Below are 17,554 nucleotides of genomic sequence, written 5' to 3'. Positions count from 1 at the left end.
CACAGAGAAAGAGAAATAGCTTGATGCCCTTGAAATGAGGTCATTTTCAGATTCACTAATCAACAATAAAAGAATGCCCAAATTGTCTCATTGATCTAGGAGAATGTGCATCTCCTCTGTCTAAGTTATTAACTGAGGAATTAAAATGAGCTTTCCTGCATATTTATGCCTCCTGCTATGTTTTATGGATGCAATATTATGTTGGTTATATTTTAAAAGAAAATATCTGCTTCTCTGCAATAATAGTTGTTTTAATTTTTTTTTATTTATTTAGTACCTGCTGTTGGGGAGGTTTTGTGTTTTTCTTTAAAGTCTAAATGTATTGCATTAAATAGCTTTGGAAAAAAAAAAAGATGCTTTCTAGCCTGCTGAGTAAACATAAATTTCACAGTTAAATACATAAAATAATGATTACATCCAATGGTCATGAGGGACATGTTTTTAGGAGTATACTAATTAAACTACATCCTTCAGACAACATGTTTCTACACTTACTAGCAATGAACCATATCTGATTTGTCATTAAGTAATTATGAATGCTAATGCAAATAAAGCACCTTTCAAACAAGGCTTCAGAATAGAAATTAATCATATATTATTCTTTCTTATCCTACCACATAAGGGTCATTTAAACAAAAACAGCCAGGAATATGAGATACATATAACAAGAGAAGTTGCTAGTTTTGCTCAGGCTTCAGTTCATACCTTTCTCTTTGTGGTGGCATTTATGCATGCATGCATAAATTTCTCATAAACTGTGAGAGAATAAAAAGTCTTTAAAGCATATTCAGTAATTCAAGCTTTGATCCAAAAGTTGTTAAAGCTTATTGCAATATTCCATCAGTAACTGTAGCATTTAGCAATTCTTGCTCCTGTCCTTTTGCAGATCTCAAACACGCTACAGAAGTCCAGTATGGAAGACCTCACAAACAGGGAGTAAGCAGGATGAAATTAATAAATGAACTGAGTGTTAACCTTTGAACATATCAGTGGGCATTGCAATTCCTTGTACTTTTATTAGCTTGGAGCTCTCAGAAACGCTCTGATGGCAGAACCAACATGATTTTTGACCAGGTAAGGATCATTTCCAGAATGTAATGTCTAGCTTCACACCTCATTTGCCATTCTGGATACACCCAAACCTAGATGGTATTACTTCCTCCCCTCTTACATTAGGAAACTAGGATTCAAAACAGTGATGCATGTAACTCCAGCTACTTCAGCAGAGAGTCTGGGCAGTTTTTCAACCCCCAAACCAAGTTTCTAGTAGTGGACTACTGCAGCTCTAATAGCAGTTCTCAAGAGGTCCACCCCCTGCTTTTTCTTTTTTTTTTTTTTTTTTCTCACTTACATTTGTCTAAGTATCAGAAATTAGGTATGTAAAGTCTGGGCTCTCCAATTCCCCCCCAAAGGACTACATAAAGCACCATGTTCTTCACAACTAGAAGGGAACATTAGTGATATTTTCCATCAAACTATTTGCAGCAAATGTAAGGTGATTTACCTTCCCATTATGTTGCAAATGTTTTCCTTCCTCTTGACTTGTCTTTGTCCTCATCTTTGTACAGCTAGTGAAGTCATAAGTCCTCTGAAGCAACTATCTGCACATTATAATGCTTCATTGCATAAGCAAGTAAGAGGGTGAGTTATGAAGAACAAAGTTCTCGTTGCACAAGCTTCAATAATCCTTAATTCTGGGAAAGAAAATGGGCAATAACTCGTGAAAGGTACTGTGAATAAATGTGTTTAAGGCGGAATAATATGCCTTTAAATTGTGATTGGCTGTTTAGGACCCTTTTTAAAGCAAGGGGCCATGAATAACTGATAATCTATGTGAGGTCAATTATTGTGTAACGTACACTGAAAAATCATGCAGCACATCTCATTCATATAACTTATATTAAAAGGTGCTATTCAAAACCACAGGTGTCAGCTTGTAAATGAGAAACTTCTCTGTTGCATGGAAGAGAGAAAATGCAAACGAGAAAATGGCTGTAAATGAAGAAATAAAATGTGAAAATGGTACAAATGAGAAAAGCATGAAAATTGAGAATTAGGAGAAAGTGCAGTAACCAATGGATCTTTCTTAAACTTGAGGTAATTAGGTTAGACTAACTTTTTCAACCACTACTAACATGGGTTATACAGGTTAAAAATAACCTTGATCAGGGTTATATTTTCATGGAAAAGAGTCAGTTTGAGCACAATGAAGTAAAAAAAATAAATTGGTCAGCACATAGTATTTCATTTTCAATGAGAAAATTGTTCCAGGGAACAATACAATTTTCTATGGGAAGCCTTTGTTTCCTTCAGGTTTTTGAGTGGTCATTAACACTTTTGGGGTGGAATTCATCCTCCCTGACGCTGGCCTCTGATTTGTGATGAACTGCAGCACCAGCTGAAGTGAATATCTGAGTCCCTTTTCCTGTCAATGACATGAAGACAATTCATCCCATATGAAGGAGGTTTTCTAGGATGACAAATCAAGCATTAAAAGTCTCTTTCTCTTTCCCTGCATTCATAGATGGACGAGGATAGTTGGGTTAACTCTAGATGGCTATAAATAAGCGTGTGAATCCTACCTGAAATGCCTCAAATACATTGCCTACATCAGGGACATCTAATTCAGTCTGATTGAATACAGGCATAGTTAAATAGTTACCAGGTGTAAATACAGAAACTGGCCACTCATTAAACAGAAACTACTGTTTAAAACACTGAAAACATCGCTAGTCAGCCTGCAGTTTTTAGGAGTTTTGCCAATGCTACTAGTTGTTTCCTAGTCCGTGGGTGTGAGAAAGACAGTGAAAGACGCAGCCCTGGTAACTTCAAACTTTCTGGTACTTAATGGTGCTTAGGTCACAGACCTCTGTACCTTATATATGCTCCTTACTCTTTTTAGCTGCCTGATGGAAATTCTCAGCCATGCACAGGGTGCTTCTGATACCTGTTGCACTAAGGATGTTTGGCCATTAACAAGCTGTGGCATTTCACAACACAGACTCAAGTTGATGAAGAGACTCAAATCCCAAACAAGACTCAAATCCAACTTTTTTACAACCAAGCCCTTTTTATCCCCTGTTCGGTACTTTCCCAACCTGCACATACATTCAACATTCAGTCTCATTGGCCCCTGTAAAACTCTTCAGGTAAATTGTCCAATCACAATGTTGCAGACCCTCTCACAACCCCCACGTCATCAACTGAGACTCCCACCACAACTACATCCTCACCCATTCCCCCAAGGCTAATTTTTCCATCTTCCCTGTCCTTCCAACATATCACCCCAGGGTGTGTCAAGCACCAAGGATTCAGAGCTCATTCCCAAACTGTTTCTCATGCAGATCTTATCGCCTTCAATCCCCACAACAATCATCAGATATTTGAAGTGCAGTGGCATAGAAATCCTAGGATGATGAAAGCAGAAAAATGTAGAGATGATGACCTATGTTGTAGGCAGGGCAGTTCTACAAACTGAAGAGACATCAATTTGATAGGTGGACCACTCGATGGATGAAGAACTGGCTGGATAGTCACATGCAAAGAGTTGTGGTCAACAGCTCAATGCCCAGTTGGAGATCAGTGCCTAGTGGTATCCCTCAGGGATTGGTGTTAGGACTGATCTTGTTCAACATCTTTGTGGGTGACATGGACAGTGAGATTGAGTGCAACCTCAGCAAGTTTGTCGATATCACTAAGTTATGTGGTTCGGTTGATATGCTGGAGGAAAGGAATGCCATCTAGAGGGATCTTGACATGCTTGAGAAGTGGGCCAATGCCAACCTGATGAAGTTCATCATCATGAAGTGTAAAGTCCTACACACCCTGGTTGGGGCAATCCCAGGCACAGCCACAGGCTGGGCAGAGATGTGATTCAGAGCAGCCCTGCAGAGAGGGACTTGGGGGTTGATAAGAAACTTCACATGAGTTGGTTCCAGTGTGTGCTCATAGCCCAGAAAGCCAAACATATCTTGGGCTACATCAAAAGAAGAGTGACCAGCAGGTGAAAGGAGGTGATCCTGCCCCTGTACTCTGCTCTCATGAAACCTCACTTGGAGTACTGTGTACAGTTCTGTGCCCCCAACATAAGGACATGAAGCTGTTGGAGCAAGTCCAGAAGAGGGCCATGAGGATGATCAAGGGGCTGGAGCACCTCCTCTATGAAGACAGGCTGAGAAAGTTGGGGGTGTTCAGCCTGGAGAAGAGAAGCCTGTGTGGAGACTATAGCAGCCTTCAAATATCTGAAGGGGTCCTACAGGGGTCCTGGAGAGGGAGCCTTCATTAGGGACTGTAGTGACAGGACAAGGGGTAATGGTTTCAAAGTTCAACAGGGGAAGTTTAGATTGGATATAAGGAGGAAATTCTTTCCTGTGAGGGTGGTGAGGCACTGGAACAGGTTGTCCAAGGATGTGAATGCTCCATCCCTGTCAGTGTTCAAGGCCATGTTGGACGGAGTCTTGGGCCACATGGTTTAGTGTGATGTGTCCATGGCTGTGGCAAGTGGGTTGGAACTAAATGATCTTAATGTGATTTCCAACCTTAACTACTCTATGGTTCTATGATTCTCCATTCCCATGTACACCAAGCTTAGCTCTGGTACAGAAGGTAGTCTCACTGTTGAATTGATCTGGCTAGAGATGGATTTGGTGAGTCATATGACTTAATGTATATCTACCTAGGGATTAGATGAACTGCACATTGTGTTCCTAATTCTTTGTATTGAGCTCAAAGACAGCCCAGTTTGAACCTCTAGAATGTTCTTGTAAAGGATTCCCCCTACAAAGAGCATTCTTGTGTTGCTGGGTGATTAAACTAATTATCTAGGGGAAGCTACCTGTAGCATAATACCTTTCAAAAAGTATTTTTTTGAAATTCAAGAGTTTATTTGGTTTTTCTGTAATCTCTTTCCAATCATTTCACAGAGCTTTAGCAGCCCGGTATTCTGGCATACTTTTGTAATCCATCATACCTTGAGTATGCTTTGATAAATGGGCTACATATTTGTCAGAAACTTTTCTCTTTGTACCCTGTCAGTAATAATGAAATTTGTTCCTGTGTAAAGCCATAAGAGTGAATATGACACTTATTATGGAATGCAGTGTGAAACATTTATTATGGAGGTATTATAGAGATGGTATATTTCCAGCTCCTTTTATAACTTCCTCTCACTCAAAAGCAATATGTCACTTTCAGAATTAATATGCCATTGCAAACAGCAAGACCAAACAGAGTACACTAACCAGGGACCAGAACTGGGTTCTTGCAGCTTCTGAATCATAGTTCTCTGTCCACATTAAGCATCTGTATTTCAGGAAAGTGTTTAAAAACAAACCATCTGGTTTTGGTCCCCTCAAGTGAAACCTATATTATTCAATTATGGATACCATTGTACAGAATATTTTTGGGAAAGTTAGTAAAATACCTAAGGTATTGAAGATATCTAAATTGCTTTTCATGGATTAATAAAAGAAGTGATTAAAAAGGTATGCAAAGCATGCTAAGAAGGGTGGGAGGAAAATAAAGGTGGAAGGTAAGGGGACGAAGTGAGTGAGTCTGTGAAGAAACTGTCCACAGGTTTAGTAGCCCTTGAGACAATGTGGCTTTCTTGCCAGAAGACTGAGAGATATTTGTGGTGCCAGCAGTGACTGTAGTGTGCAACCATGATGCCATCTTTCAGAAACTCCAGGTTCCTCATGCAGATCTGCAATGTCTAGCTTTAGGCTTAGACTCCATTGTAGACTCCACTAACAACAGGAGACACATTCATTTATATCAGCTTTTATTCATCTTATTTTTCAAAGGTAAGAATTGCACAGCAGAAAACACATTTCATTTTGTAAATAGACTAAAATACAATTTAGTTGCTGATTGGAGCACCTTGTGGAAAACAATAGCAAGACAATCACTTAAACAAATTGTGAGTGGAAGACGAGGCATGTGAAACATGGGTTGATTTGCTCCTCTATCCCTCCTGGTGAAGTGAAAAGCATGTCATACATCACCTTTTTGGATGTGGCATGCCTTTCACTTCACTGACAGGTATGTTATTTGTAACAAAACTCAATAACCCTTTCTCTCTTGTATAACTCACCCAGTTCACGACAGTAATCATGGCTTGATAGGGGGTCCAGCATGGAAGAAGCTGTACATATTTGGGCCTTGCTGTGATTTCTGACAGTTTCAGTATATGATAGCTGGAATGATTCAACATGGAATATGTCAGATTAGCCAGAGGGATTCTTACCTTTCTGTAGAAATATGCTTGTACTTCAGGTTATGATGTTTCTTGCTACTGAGATGAACAAGATGGGTCCAACAGCAGCAGATGAGAAAGCAATTTAAGGTTGCTGTGTGGAGTAAAAAAAACTTTAAACAAGTTATATAATGTGTGGAAGAAATACTCTTGGGAACTGTACAAGCCAAAGGGGTTGTTAATATTTGGGAAAGAGTACTGAGGAAAGGGTCAGCTTGAAAGCACCCAGACTGTTAAAAATCAAATGCTGTTACTACGTGACACGGTAATCTGTTTATACGGAATGTGCATGCTGGTTTCACTCCAGTTAACAGCTACATAATCGGCCAGATGTTCACATTAAACAGGGCTTTTAGAGGGCATTAACTGTGTTGGCAATGTCAGCAGAGATACCAATATTTATCTAAGTTAGACCACTTTCAAATGGTCAGATTTGTGTGTGGAGACACTTTCAAAGATCCTTCTCCAATTTTTCTATCTATATATGGGCAACTAGATGACCTGTCCATGAAGTATGAATAGGAAATATAATAATAAAGAACTGACTTCTGGGTGAATGCAACTCCCATCCAGTGTTAGTTTTACAGTTGTACTCGGTGATCTTAAAGGTCTTTTCCAAGCTGAATGATTTTGTGACTCTATGATTCTGTGACTCAAAATGCCATGTGGATGTTCCTTCCTGCTCATAGCCTGGCTGAAAGCTCTGTCTGGCATAAGCTAGAAGGTAACAAGCAGATAAACTCCTCTGGGCAAAGACCCTGGTTTGGCCATTGTGATTTGACTAACTGGGTGTCAGCTCTGGATCACATGGATACAACTCACTAGGGTTAGGAATCAGCCTGAGAAAAGTCTTGCCTTCTTCCCTCCATAGCCTGTCCTCTTGGACTAGTAACCCAGTATCCTCTGTTCTTGGGTGGTGAATAGCGACAGCACCCAGGTTTGCCTTGCTCTCGCAAGAGCAACTTCACCTTAGTCAGCTCCTAGGCTCAGACAGCTAGAATATTGCTTTATTTCTTGCCAGTTTGTGCAAGACTGTAAAATTCAAGTGCAAACAGAGGCTAAATGTTTGGGCTTTTTGTTTTCCCCTGACAGATTCTATCGTATTTTAGATCCGAAACTTGTGCCTGCTTATTTGTGAGAGATACTGGTTGATTATAACACTAGCCTGTTTCCTCACAGCCCTTTCAGCCAAACTCCTGGCTAGCTGCTTATACAGAGATGTGTTCTAAGGGCAGGGAAAGGTCTTGGATCATATTACCCTGGCATAAACAAGACTTTTTTTCACTTTCTTATTTTAACACTGTAATCTGTTAAAGCAGTTCAAACACTAGATTAATGTTAACTTACTTGCTGTTTCAGATCAAGAGAACCTTTTTCTTGTGTGTCTTTTTATATATTCTAAATTTTGTGAAAATGCTGGTTATATTCATTTTAACTTATGTACTTTTTTTAGGGTTAGTTTCTTCATTTTCCCCAAATATCTTTTGATAGCAACTCTGATGATTTAAACCAGCATAGTACCATTGTTTTCAGTAGATTTATGCCAATCTTCAACTGTTATCTAACTGGCTAAATCTATTCCTAAACTGGAAGGTAATTTTACTATTTGTAATGTTTGTCAATAAAATTATTTGGCTTAGTCTAAAGCTGATTGATGTCAGTGCTAAATCAATTTTTTTTTATTTTTTGTTTTTTAAAGAAGTGCTGACGACTGAATCAAGCTTTAGATCAAGCTTAAAAGTGATTTGCTAGGTAAGAGAAATGAAGCTAAGAAAAAGCATTATATGCATTGTAACACTTCAGCAGTGTTTCTGAAGCATTGTGACATGACATCTGATGTTCTAAAGTGGTTTTTAACTCTTTCAGTGTAACTTTGCCTCAGGATAAAACAACCTTTTAATAGCATGTGTGACAAAACCAGGAATGGCCTGTAGACGTGCCTGTAGGCTATGTGCTCTCTGTCACCTGCTGTATTGCCCTGACTTTGAGAAACCTTTACTTCCTCACCCTTTAAGGATTAGAACACTTCACTTTCACTTTGTCCACTAAGGAAAGCTGACTAGCCTTATTGTCATGTCCTGGGTTTTAAAAGAGACTTTTTTTGACAGTTTCCTTTTTCTCAGATTACTGTGAGTAGATATGAAATAAAAGAAAATATCAATAAAAAAATACATCATGTTTTGCTTTGGTCATATTAAATTGAGCTGTCTTTTACCTTGGCACTGCCTTAGGTTTGAAGCCAGTACCGAGAAAACTATTTACCCTCACAAGCTAACTCTGCTGGCTTTATGGTGTATCCCTGCCCAGCTCTCTAACGTGCTAAGATGAATGTAAATTTACTGAAGTTCATTAGTTCCAGAAAAAGTGATTTTTCAGATGTTAATCTCTTCTAAAATCTGTTATGTACTCTAACTAACCTGACTGATCAAAATTAGCATGTCTTATTTTTCAGTACACTTCTAAAGACAGCATTGTTTTGTTATAATTTTCTTTCACTTATTAAGGACTTCAGAAGCTGTTCCTAAAACACTAAACACTGGTTTAATTGTGATCCCAGGGAATTCAGGAAAGCCTTGCCAACTTTTTCCAAAAAAACCTCACTTTATTGTTAAAGACTGATTATAAGATTCCCATTTTATATTTGCAATAATGTATCAAATACAGTCTGCACAAATGTATGTGTGTATATATAAATGCATACATACTTGAAATAAAGTACATACAATAAAATACATGTGTATGTGTATATGCACAAAATGCCAATTTGTATACGTAACAAAGAGGAAGGGAGCGAAAAATGGAGGGAGAGAGAGATAGATATAAAGTTACTGTCTGTCCTTTAAGACTATCACAGATTATCTGAGTTAGTTTGCAACAAATCAAATACCAAAACCAGAAATACAGGAATAAGCCATACTCTTTCTCACAAGGATTCCATATAAAAATCACCTTCCCCAGAGAATCAGGTTGGGAAACTCTATTAATTGCTTGGTTTTGTAGCATCTAACATAAAAAATAATAGGTTCCTATGGTAGCCTTTTAGAGCTATTGTAGTACATACAGTACGGTTTCTTTGCATACTGTGTATACAGAAAGCTGCCAACTTTCTACTTGTATTTTTTTTGCTAGTTGCAATCTTATTTGCTTGCCCTGATTTATCTGTACACAAAAAAAAACAACCCTCAGTTAAATTAAAAATTCCTCAGAATGTGAGATGCTTGCCTTTACTGTCATTTCATGCATAAAATAGAATTGCTTCCAAAAAATCCTGAGAAATTGCTGGATTTAGGCACAAAAACATATCTAATTTCACTCAAACAAAGCAGAAGTCGCAGAAAGAAAAGCTTGTTATGAAACTAGCACTTTACAAAAGTGCTGTTGTCTTTCATCCTTAGAGTTAATTTTTCTGTCAAAAACACTAGATTGAAAATCTATTTCCAAAACTCCTTTGTTTTTAAGAGACAATCTACTAGATCCTAGTACTGACTCATACAATATGGATGCTTTTACTTAAATACCTCCCTCCACAATGTCTATAAAATCTTGTAAAATCTCATGTTGATGCATTTATTCCTCCACAGAGCCCGACCCTGATGTCATTTGCTAGACATTTCCTCCAAACCATTAACACACTAGTGTGCAAATAACTAAAGAGGAAATGGAAGAGTGAAATTGCAGAGAAGAAAAAGAGAAGTCTGAAGAGGACTGAGTGATAATTTCACATCTTCATTACTCAGAAATGGCCTCAACCAGAAAAACCACAAAGGAATAAACTCTTTCAATGTCAATTTAGTAATCGTCTGCACAACCCATGATTATTTAACATCTTTCAATCTGTAGTACCATACCTTCAATGTAACACAGACGTTTTATCTGGAGCTGCTATTGCACCATCAGGGGTATGAGTTACACATATATGAGCTTTGTAAACAACAGCTTTGCCTGGTGGATTCGCTTCTACACAACAATTGATAGAAAATTCTTTGAGGACAGATGGAAAAAATAAAGGAGTTGAGCAAAGGCCACCTCAACTTGTAAAATCCATTTCAAAATCTCCTTACTGAGAAAAACTGGACTTTCAACAACGTTAAAGATATATCTGCAATTTTCAAAATAGCCCAGTAATTTAGAAGTTCAATTGTGATTTTCAGGGTTCTCTGTCCCTGTCAGCCCTAAACACATCAGCTATAAGCACAGGCCATATTACCACTAAAATCAGCATGATCTTACTCAAACATGTCTAGAAGTGCTGTAGTTGGGCATTGATTCTAGATCTCAGCTCCCTAACCTGTAAAGATGTTCCTGTCTAGTTCTTCCATTACCTTACCGGAGACATTTGGCTGTGGAAATGACAATTTTCAGTGTCTGAAGTCTGGGTTCTGATGTATGCTGAAATACAGATTCCCTTGCATCCCACACTAATAATGCTACCACTTCAGGAACTCCCCACTCCAGGTACTGTGGTCATGCTCACAAAAATTATTCGTACTTGCGTTAAGGATTTCACATAATGGAAGCACTTTACAAATACTTACTCAGTAAGAATCATAGACTGAGCCTTGTAAGCTTATCATCCTCATTTTAAAGAAGTAGAGGTGAAATGACTTGCTCAAGGCCATGACATAATTTGGCGGGCAGAACCAGGATTAGAGTGCAGGCTTTCATGCCTCACACCTCATTACTGCACATCGTCCTGTCTCTTAGGTGGAGAAACTGGAAAGGTTTTGGTAATAGATTTCTCCCATACTACTTCATGTTGCTGTGTTTTAGATGAAGTGTCAAAATGAAAGCTGGTCCACAATGTGTGAGCATTATTGATCCCTCTTCACTCTTCAGCAGAGTTTGAACTCAGCTTCAAATTTGCCCCTTCTTGGGGTTACCTTCCCAGTCTCAATAATAGCTACACTTTAGTGTTGTTATTATACTAGGGATTAATGAAGATCTTTGGGATTCTCATGAAAGAGAGATGTTATGTAAATGTAAAAATAATAAACATTTTTAATGCTGATCCTTTTTCATTCTGGACTCTTTGATATTACTGTTACTATTATTATTATTAGTGTTTCTCTGAACATTTCCCTTGCTATAAATCCTGCTTTCTGTCAAATAAATTGCTTCCTAAATGGACTTATCCCTATAGAATGACAAAGCAGAAGTAAATCCTTCTTGATGCTGTTATTAATATGCTATTAAAAGATCTATTTGAAACAATTTTACCTGTTTGCTGCAAATCTCCACGAGGAAACAAAACAGTGTTTGCAGAATCTCAAGGCATGTAGGAGATGCACCTGTGTTGCTAATTCCCAGTCAAATTACTCAGTAATAAAGTGTTTCTGTTATGTACCGTCTTTTTTTTTTTCTAAAAAAGGTGATTTTGAAGAAATGCATTTTCATTATGTCTGAATTTCATTTAATGTGTTTTTACAATACATGTTTGTGGTGTATCATTCCAGAAAGAAAGAAAGCTTCATCTAAAATCACATCTGATTATGAAAGTGCACCCTCATACATATCTAATAAACAAATAAACAAATCAGTTTGATCTGTTATGCAGATAACACTGATATGTAAAATATGTTCAGGAACTAAAAATGCATTCTCTGTGTGGAAGTTTTCCTTGTAGAATGCACAGTGAATTTATGTGAACTGTATACAGCACTGAGACTCTTTTATGTAGCCCGTTTCCCTGGCTGATAGCTAAAAGAGGTTAGGCTGAATCTCAGTGGATCAATTAACAGAGGGACCTGTCCTTCAACAGAAGAAGATCTATTTCAGGATTTGCATATCACTGAAAAAAATTACAAAGCTGAGATAAATACAAGCCCGATAATAACTCACTGCAGGCTTGGCTTCATTCCTAGATTTCCTTGGCTGTTTGTCCTAATAAAGTGTCTCCATGGCACTTAGGGCAGGAAGGTTATTAGTATCTGTCAATCAAAAGAAGGAGTATGCATCGGCAGGAGGAGGAAGAGAAGAGAGGTGACATTCATCCTCTTTTCTCACTTATATTGGGTATAAAAGTCATTCAGAGCAAGTGGTTAAAAAGGGACAGGTCCCTCGTCTTTCCCAATGGAAAAGGAGAAGAAAAAAACCCCAATCAAACCTGCCTTAGTTACAAGCATTTTAGTAATAATACAGAATATATCAGTCACTTCTCTATGCCTTATTAATCTGTGTTTTTTATTAATACCAAGGAATATGAAGGATATATACAACCAGAGCTAGATAAAGACTCCTGACAAAACACTTCTGGTTGATGTTTACGTATGAACAAATGAGAACTTTAAACAGTTCCAACTTAAGCTAAAACTTCAGTGCTGTGTAGAGAAGAGGTGCCTTTCACCTTTAAGCTAATATGGTTCTGTCAATGGACACCTTTAAAAAGCTAGTATCAACACAGAATGCGTATTTCTTATCTCATTTAAATCAGGTATAGTGATTTTAACTTTACCAAGTTGAAGCCCAGAACTGATCTATACACCAATTAATTAATACTTTAAAGGTCTTTAATTTACTGTACCACTTTCTTAATTAAAGTATATCTGCTGCTAGAGCACATCATCTCTATATATGCATATTTTCATAAGTAACAGAGTCCATAGAGTTCTAATTGATATCCTGGTCTCCAGACAATACTTTACTAAATGAAATGACAATTATAACCAATTAAAATTCACTTTACATACCACTTCACCTATTTTGTATGTATTATGCATGAAGACAGAGAGTACATTGCCTCGCTGCTCAGGATTTGTGTGCGTCTGTGCAACTGATGGACAGCTCCAAGGTATTCCTTTTAGCAAGCTTTTTACCAAGGGTCATTTTCCGGGCTCATCTAAAACCTATACTTTGCTGTTACATAGATACATCAGTTAATAAAAGCTATTAATTGCTTTGTGAGGATTTTATTATTATTATTATTTCCTTTGACAAATGTGCGTCAAATTCGCACTTACACCTTCATCTTGCAATGAAAAAAGGGTTTTAAAATAGCACCATGCCTAATTAGAAAAGCTAAACTTCTACTCTCAGACACATTGTATGCAACATATAAATGGCACAGTGCTGCACACCTACTGAGGAGAGTGTAGGAGTAACACAGAGGAATGAAATCAGTAGGAGATGCGTGTTTGGAACAGGCACCTCAGGCTTGAGAGTGCTCAGCTTAAAAGAGGCATTACACATTTCTTGCAGGAAGAAGAGCTGCTTCCATCTTCCCCACTGAAAGTCTAGGTTTTACAACCCACTACTGCAGAGCAGGAGCTGTTCCTGCTGGTGCTCTCCCTGACCTGATTTCATGCCCGTGGTGGGGAAGCAGGCATTTTTCCACCAGAAATGATGAGACTTGCCCTTTGATGTGCACTGTCTGCAAAAGGGGCAGGTCCCAGTAGCACTTAGGTGTAACCTGCTGCACCAGGAGGTCTCACAGACCTGCCTTCCAGGCAGATACCATGGCTCCAGTGCAGCCTCACTTTGCAAAGCCAGTTTTGCAGCAGGGCAGCAGGATTCACTGCATTGGTGCCACTACTGGGAAGCCCCAGCTCCTCTGGAAGCAAAAGGTAGGCTTACCCTTAGGGCTTTCTTAACTAAAACCCACAAAGCTCTTATAAAAGTCATGCAGAATGTGCATAAAAAGTGGTGAACAATATTAAAGCTTGTAAATGCCGTGGTTTCCACAGTTTTCTTACCTCTCCATTCCTTTTATTCCACTTCTTCCTTTGCACAGATACACTCAGGAGGACACAGGCTCTTGGTGCAATAAGAGGAAAAGCAAAATAAATGGAGACATAGGCCTTAGAAAAGTAATTCATGATGAACAGAGTAGTTGCGTTTTTCTTGAGGTGTTTTTGTCAAAGGAAACTAATTTTCCTTCCATCTTTGCTGATCAGTCCTGCAAACCTATAGGATGACTTGGGTTATCATCTTCGCTATCCAACTGGCGGTAAGGAAACTGACATTTTCATGCAAGGCATGCCACTAAGAAAAGAAACTTTTAGCATACCTTCTAAATCTTCTGGTTTTACTTAATGAATCATTCACAGTGCTGGATGAGTTAAAAACCACAGAGCCAGATCATCTCCTTCTGTTACCATAAGCAGAAAAGAAGGCTTAAGGAACGGATGTGGGTCGTTCCCACACTTTTTTTTTTTTTTTTGAAGACATATGTGATTGCTATCCTGTCACAGGGATGGGGTTGTTTTCTGAGGGGAAGACTATGAGTCTTTTAATCTGTTGCTTATTCATACAAAAAGGCAGTCACCCTATGACTACCAGCTTCAGCCACAGACTCCCCAATAGCATAGATCCAGGAGCTGTATACCTGGGCTATGTTTTCTGAGTAAGTCCCTCAGGACCAAGGAAGAGATTACATACTCTTCTCCCTTTTTCTCAGCTCTCTTTACCCACTATGCCTCATTCCTATCTGAACTATCATAACTCCACATCAATTTTCATCCAAATGTCCAGTGGGAAACACCTCCAGGTTCAGGACAAGTGTAGGAGTGGTGCTGTATGCCCTGCTGAAACATTGGACTCTGCCAGGCAGGGCAAATTAATCTGTAAAGAATGACCCTTCTAGATGCAAGTTTTGAGAGAAGAACCTGAAAAAAAAATGGTACAAACAAAGCTTGTACGAAGGGTTTTGTTGTGTTGGGGTTTTTATTTGTATGGGGTGGAGCGTCGGAGGGGTCTTTTTTTTTGCAAGTATGCTTATCTATGAAATGACAATAAGTACAATTAGTGTATTGACATTGTCTTGAACTTTTTAGTTACAGATTCTGTACTGGGAAGGCTAAAGTCAGCAAATGTGCAAAATATGGATATAAGTGCTGTTCAGAAGAACAGTTTTGTGGCATTAGGACAAATACAAGTGTATATGTAATAGGTGACATTTAAGAATTGAGCCACATTGTCTTTGTACTGAATGTCTGATGAATTCTCTGCCAGTATTTGTTTTCATTCTAGTGAGAGATTAAAATAAAGTTGAGAGCAACAAGTAACTGCCTCACATTTTAATATATCATATCAATCATAACATTTTAAAGTCATAGTTGTACACTGGGGGAGGGGAGGGGGTGCATCTGCAATTATTTTCACTTTGATTTAGTATTTTATAAAATGCCCTCAGAGTTTTTCAGATGAACGAAGGATTAGTGGTGGTTCCACAAATTAAAAAATATTTGTAGTTCGCTGGCATCTGAATGACTTAGACTGCTATTTCTCCATTGAAACTGTGGTATTACACTAGCTGTAAAAGTAGTCTATTGACTGCTGGGGTAGGAAGATCAAAACTTGGTTTATGCTTTCCATTACTAAACCTAATTTAAGTATGGTATTAGTAAATAAAAAAATATCATGTGTTTAGGATCAAATCCAAATTCAGGCTTTAAAAGATTCAGATTATGGGTCTTGGTAATTCAAAATATGTAACTCAGTATGGAGTACTGAAATACGTGAAAGGTGCATTTGATTCACTGACTTACTAGTATGATTTTATGAAAACTGGAAGTGCCTTTTATTTTCTCATTCTAAATAGAAAGAACCTATTCATGTAAAAATGTATGAACTGGGATACTCAAACTACAAATATTCTTGGCAGACTTTTTTTCTCATCCACTTAAACATAGTTTAAGAGAGGAAAAATTTTTAAAAGACTGTTTAAAGCAATTGACTTGGAGACAGGAATCTTTCATTCAAAGAAAGGAGGAGGGGAAGACAGAAATGACAGCCAAAGGCTCAGGTTCTCATTTTAATGCTGGCAAAGATGTGAATAGCATTACTGTTTCAGAATTACTTCAGACAGTGGCTTTACACCCAAATATTTCCCTTGAAAGCATCTCTTTTTCAAGTTTCTCTATCAAATAATAAAAATTTTGCTCTTTTTTTGTTAATATCAAAAGTAACATTGATCTAGATTGAAACATTTAAGAGTTTCCTTATGGAAGTAATTTCAACTCTTACTTCTGAATTTCAAGAGTATCTACTTTTTCAATTTGTTTCACATGAAATATGCTGCTCATTTCTCAGATGCAATAACAATTATTCTATAACTTTATTTTGCAATGACCAAAACTGATTTTTTCTTTTTCATTAAGTGCTCTTTTTTATTGTGGGATTTGTTTTGGGTTTTGGGTTTTGCCTTTTTTTTTTTTTTCATTTACAAAAGTTATTTTGTGCAGTAAATGAAGTGCCAACACAGACAAATGTAACCAACATTAAGCTAGCCAATAGAATTCAACAAACTGCTCAGGTCATTAATATAATTTGTTTTGGCACTGTTACATTTCCTAGTGCTACTCTGTGTAGTTTGCTGGGCACATCAATTTGTTTTCAGCTATTGTGAAATTGGATATCCTGGCTTTCATCCAAAGCACCCTCTCAATTTGCATATCTTTGTTATCATTTCAGGTTCTCAGAACATACTGTGGACTATCACACCATCTGCACCAAGATCCTCACATCCAAACACAAATTAAAAATGAAACTGTAAAATTTGCAAGGAAACAATACAGACCTTTTATCTCATTCTCCCTCTGTTCATTTTCAAAAGAGAAACTTGCTTGTAGCCAAGCATAGCAAAAAAGGCTTTTATTAATTGGACTGGCATCAAGCATGCATACATAAAATTGTTTATTTTTTCCCTATAAAGGGGTTGCCTGACATAAAAGGGTCTTTGAAGATGACATTCAGATTTTGACATTTGCATGATATTGTATAAATATCAGAGGTAGGAGACTTTTCTGACAAACCAGATGGGTCAAAAAAAGCACTTCCAGACATAGATATTAGTCTTTTACTTAAAGGGTATTAGCTTCTCCTCAAAGCTGTGAATTATTAGGCAGCAAAAACAAACATATTTTTCTGAAACCATGGCTTATTTAATTCTTTGCAATCCAAGTAAGCTGGGCTTGGGGAAAATATAAAATAATGTCATTACTTTTGAGGGGGGGTTTGTAATTCAATTAAGATCACAGAATATAATTGAATCTTGTCTTTTGAGTGCCTCAGAGATTAAATCTTATTGCTGAATTTACTGCTTCTTGATGGAGCTAATCACAATTTTAAGCATGGACTCTGAATGTTTTTTGAAATACAGAAAGATATTTTAGGTTTTAATTCATCTATACTGGAATTATGCAGGGAGAGATTCTTCCTTTTAGCTCCTTTCCAGAATGAGGTTTGATAGGAGCCAGCAGCTTCAGTTTTTATGTGGGGTGGCAGAGGAGAAAGAAAAAAATCTGCAAACCTGTAACGATTGTAGACGCACTTAGCAGGAAGGTATGCTGACTGTGTACTTCAGCA

Source organism: Neopsephotus bourkii, unplaced genomic scaffold, assembly GCF_033783945.1.
Source record: "Neopsephotus bourkii isolate Nb327-2 ecotype Australia unplaced genomic scaffold, CSIRO-AGI_Nbou_v1 NB_1760, whole genome shotgun sequence".
Lineage (NCBI taxonomy): Eukaryota > Metazoa > Chordata > Aves > Psittaciformes > Psittacidae > Neopsephotus > Neopsephotus bourkii.
Note: the sequence above shows the minus strand (reverse complement) of the source record.